At 28.7% G+C, this 5,364-nt stretch overlaps 1 long non-coding RNA gene across 1 annotated transcript; it reads right to left on the bottom strand.

Moving 5' to 3' along the window:
• Window positions 1-1,104: 1,104 nt before the first annotated feature.
• On the bottom strand, window positions 1,105-4,524 carry LOC142332215 (uncharacterized). Its single transcript, XR_012758222.1, has 2 exons — window positions 4,123-4,524; window positions 1,105-1,314 (listed from the first exon to the last, which is right to left on the bottom strand). It is a non-coding gene; the product is annotated as an uncharacterized LOC142332215 (long non-coding RNA).
• Between the last annotated feature and the right edge of the window lie 840 nt (window positions 4,525-5,364).

Below are 5,364 nucleotides of genomic sequence, written 5' to 3'. Positions count from 1 at the left end.
CACAGGTGAGTGGTAGAATTAAATAAATGAATAATATTTAAAGTGGCCGCTAGTACCGTCACACTGCGTAAATGAAATACGATACGGATGCGTACTTTAGTTAGAATCATTGAATTAAATAAACAAAAAATATTATGTTGTGTGAGAAAGCCATGTACAGGAAAGTCCTACAACTGAGCTGTCAGCTTTTTTTAAATGTTTTTCATCTACATTTGAAGTAAAAACTTAAAATATGACTACCAGAGAAACTTATCTATAAAATAAAACAAATCCTATTCGGCAAGTAAGTTAGAGGATATGAAAAAACCTTAACCTCCTCTTCTTCTTAATCAATAAGAAATATACTTTCCTTGCAAATGTAGTTTAGATTATCTATATTAAAGGGAATAGTATGTTGATCATGTCAAAAATCGGATAGTGAGTTTTTTGCAAATCTTTATGTTTTAGGGTCTAATTAGTTCATCTACATATGTACATATGTGTGTCACACTGCTCTTTGTCTTATATCTCAGGATTGACTGAGCCGATTTTTTTCAAATTGTCTTAAATTTCTATTAAATCGGCATTGAGTGTATTATTTTTTTTTTTTAAATTGTTCGGGGAGGGGCGATATTGCATAAAAACCAATATTGATTTTCTTTGGAAGCATTTAGAGAAAAAACTTTATTGACTTTAATAAACTTTATTGTGAACTATTGTTATTTATTTATTATTTCTGCATAGTTGTACCACTATCATTTCATAAAAAATATTTATATTTATAATATGGACTAGAACCATTTCATTTTTTTTAAATTATAAATTTGTATTCTGTAATGTTTGCAACAAAACAGTTACTTTTTTATTAAAGCTAGCTTTTCTCTTATAATGCTAGATAAAGGCTGGGTGTGTTTGCCAGTTGTGAGCCTGTTCTCAGTTTGTATCAGGTTAACTGTTTTTATATTCACTAAAAACAAAAAAGAATTATGAATTATGAAAAATTGAGACGCTACCACATCGCCACGCAGAATGGTGATGTAGTTTATATGCATTCTCCTTCTGTTTTATTTTACAGAACGGTAACAAAAATGGTAATATTTTATTGTAAAGAGAATAACACAAAAATTATGTATTTAGTAAATTATAAATTTATTAAATATATTGCAATTTAAAAAAAAGATTATTTAATTTGAAAAATCACTGCTACATATTAATTTTATAGAGGCCATATCCATGTCATTTAAGATGATTTTGTACAACAATCTGAATTATTACATGGGCAGTTGGAACCGCATTGACAATTGCTTCCACATTTGCAGGATGCTGGAGAGCATGCTGTAACAAAATAAAAACATTTTTTTTTATTAGTGTTTTATAAAATTATTTTTAATCTAAAAAAATGAGGTGTAAAATAAAAAAAATTAATGATCTGATTTGTATAATACATCTGATTTTTATCAGATGTATTATACAAATTAAAATTCATAAGTTGTTACTTTTCTCTCATATTTTTTAATTTGTTATTTCTATATAATACTTATTAGTTTTATTATCCTAGTATCTATTTCCTTAGTATTTTTTTTATAATTTATTATTGTCAATAAATAAATAAAAAATAAATTTTATTTCCAGACTTCTTTTCTTTGCAACCTTATAGAATAAATTTATATTAAATGTAATTATTTTTTAACTAAAAATATTTAAATGAGACGAATCCAATTTTTTTGGAAAATAATTAGTATTTACAAGATTGGTAAGTATAAAAAATTTGTTTCCTTTGTAATTCTTTCTTTAAAAATAATAATGGAATGAAAGTTAGTTACTATATCTATAATAAAAACAAAAAAAAAAAACAGAAATATATATGTTTTTAAATTCGATCGAGGGTTGCTCTCACAAACAGTTTTTCTCTCTTAATGAAACATTTATTAATTCATATAAACAGAATGTATTTTAATAAAAAATTAAAATAATAAAAAATATACTAATCATGTAGTTTTTAGTAAATAAAAAAATTCCTTTCGGCACACCAGAAGGCAGAGGTAGATTTCACCAGTGCAAAGTAGGGAATAAAAAAGATTTCCACCTTAAAGTTGAGAAAAACTTCAATTTTACTCAATACGACTATGGTTGCATGTGAAAAAAGTTTCACATGTTTAGCATACGACAAGCCTCATCTTACAATTCCAAAAACATTTTGGTCATCCCTTGCTGTAAGAGTTGATCATATCAAAAATTATTTCAGACAAAAGTTTTAAAAATGTTTAGAGGCTAACGACCACTTTAAACCGATTCAATACTGTGCCTATTAAGAGAGGTATGATTTCTTTTGTCTTTGAAACCCCATTTTTCCCACCCTCGTGAGCCAGTGGTTGGTGATATCCAAAAACTTTATTTAGATAAGTTTTAGGCCCTTATGCAAAGAATAGTAGGAACTTTAAACGAATTCGATATTTTTCTGAATAAGAGAGTTATAAAGATATTTTGTTTTGAAAAAGCCCTCCCCATTTCCACCTCCATGGTACGATTTTGCCCATTAACAAAGTCTACTGAAATTTTTAGTCATTATATTTTATGTATCAATTTGTAAGTGATTGGCGCAAAATTATGGCAGTTATCGTGTCCACAAGAAAGTGAAGTATATATATATATCTATATATAAATTTTTGAAGTGATGGTGGTTTTGTGGTCTGGGGGTGTGGAACACAAAGATATGTCAACATTTTCTGAACATCGAATCATGGTACTCATTACAATAGGTAGCTTTCTTATGAAATCTACCTAAAAACATGATGTACATTACTAAAACAATCTCAACATTAACATGGAGTAATAATATAAAATAAATCATTTAACATGTAATCATCGATAGACAGACTGGGAATGATGGCACATCATGAATGGGGGGAAGGGTAAATATTCAGTCTGTGGAAGTAGTGGCTTGGCTTCAGTAACTTCCCCTTCAGCATCTAAGAAAAATAGCAACCACCACTTAGAAAAGAGAAAATTTATGAAAAATTATTAGATATATTTTTACACATAATAAAAAGTAACTTTACTGCAAGATTTCATAAAAATCACATAACACATTTGATCAATACTGTGTTACAATCATAATTTTATCATCCCATGAGAACTCATCATTATCGCCGTGGAATCATTTCATCATCATCATCATAAAATAACAGTAACATTGTTTTTAAAAAAGAATAATTTTTTAATTTTATTTTATTGTAAATAAATTAGTGCGAATATCTTTTATTTAGGCCTTTTATGTTGAGATATTTTCTTTATCGTAAGCCAAAGTATTTAGTTAAATGAAAACAGTTTTGTTATCTAGTTTGACTGAAGTGGATTTTGTCATTATTATTTCTTTTGAAGAATAAGCGACTATCCTTTTCAACAAAGATTTCAAATTCCCTCTGGGATTCCCAATAGAGGCGTGGCATCAAGATCGGAGTCCCGGTGAGGAGACTCTCTTGAGTCCCCTCATTAGAGACATGGCGAACGATTAAAGACCGAGTCCCAGCTACCCGCGGGAGGGACCTTAGTTCCTGCAGAGGTAGTTTGAAACGATGGCACCTCCTGGAGCTGTGTACAAGCTTAGTTGTGGATCTGGCTCCAGGAGGGGATAAACAAAGGGGAACGATAAAAAAAAAGATTTCAAATTCATTAATATAAATAAAAAGTAAAACAATATTTTAATTATTCTAAATATCATTCTACATGATTGATAATCACTGTAATGTAAGTAAAATTAAATGTAATTAATAACTTATTATAACTGATGTTAAAAAAAACATTAGTTTATAAATATAACAATTTTTTATTTTTAATTAAGAAAAACAAAATATTACGCCTAGTTTACTACTTTATTAGTTAAACAAATTAAAAAAAAAACTATTTAAACAAAAAAAGGAGGTGCGGGGTTCGAATCCCAGTTATGGCATTTTTCATAAGCTACAAAAATTACTTTCATATCCTGCGCACAAGCTTTGAGTTTCTGTAGTGAATCTCGTCAAGTAAAAAAAAAGATCCGCACTGTTATCGAATTATTTGATTTTAAATATTTAAATACGTAATATAATTATTTTTAAAATGTCTTTTATATTAAATAAAAATACAGAAAAAACTAATACTTACTTCCAGATTTGTCACAACAAGGATCAGGCATATCGAATCAAATGTTGCACTGTATTATAAGTAAACAGAATAACGTAGTCCGATTTAATGTGACGTAACTAAACAGAACAATGTCTAGTTTTCTTCCTATGGCTATACTTTTATACTTAGTTTAAAATTGAAGTGGTGGAGGAAATAATGAAATAATTTTTCACCCGTCACTACAACGAAAAACGTGACACTGAAGTTGCACACGGTATTGTTATCACAAGCTCTCCGTAATTTAATATTATCTGTATTGAGAATACTTATTTCTTTCGCAAATTTACGTTTACTACAGCATCTCATTTTTTTTTATTTACGCCTAATTTTGCACACTGATATTATTATAAAGTAAAAAACAAAATCTTGTTACAAGCTGGGCAATTAAAAGTTTTATTTATTTAAATATAAATCTTAATCTCAAATTTTATATATATACAAACCATTATTTCATAAGAAATACAGGTATATTAATTTATTGTTTTCTCCTACAACTCTCAGTTTTTGTTAATGGTTGCGACGCATTCTAAACATCTAACCAATCGATTGGTCCACCACGACCAATCCAATTTAAAAAATTAGCATTCAAGTGATTTCTAGAACTAAAAAAAAAAAATATGGCGTTTCACCATAAGCTGCAAAATCATTTGCAGTCTAGTTTGCTAAGTTACATCATCTAAAAGAGCCGGCATATTATTTTTAAAGAAATGAACGTATGTATCTCACCCGTAAGGTTTTCATTGAAAACAAATGGTCTCAGAATCTTGTCATAAATAATGCCATAGTATAACGCTACGGTATAATTTAGGTAACTTTCAAAATTAGCAGTGAAAATTATTTAATGACCGTCTTTTTTGTTACTTTTATCACAGCCTACATTTTCTTAAGTTAAAATTTTTCTTTTTCAATATATTTTAAAACGATGTATTATAAACTTAGCCTTTTCATTAGAAATCTTTGGGGGTTTGGTAATCTCATACCTCAAAATGATTTCGAGGTAGGAACATTTGCTAAATTTAATAATTTTTTTACTTTTACCGATCGAAAAGTTGTTATTTAGGGGTTCCCGTACTTTACTAATACTCTAGATATTTTTTTTTTTTGTTTAACCTGCGGGATCACCGTTAGGATGAGGACCACCTACTTCAGAGAATGAGATGTATGATGTGTAGCGTGTGTGAAAATGCCATGCCTGACCGGGATTCGAACCCAGGACCTCCG

This window comes from Lycorma delicatula, chromosome 11, assembly GCF_047948215.1.
Source record: "Lycorma delicatula isolate Av1 chromosome 11, ASM4794821v1, whole genome shotgun sequence".
Classification (NCBI taxonomy): domain Eukaryota; kingdom Metazoa; phylum Arthropoda; class Insecta; order Hemiptera; family Fulgoridae; genus Lycorma; species Lycorma delicatula.
This window is presented reverse-complemented; position numbering and strand designations above follow the sequence as displayed.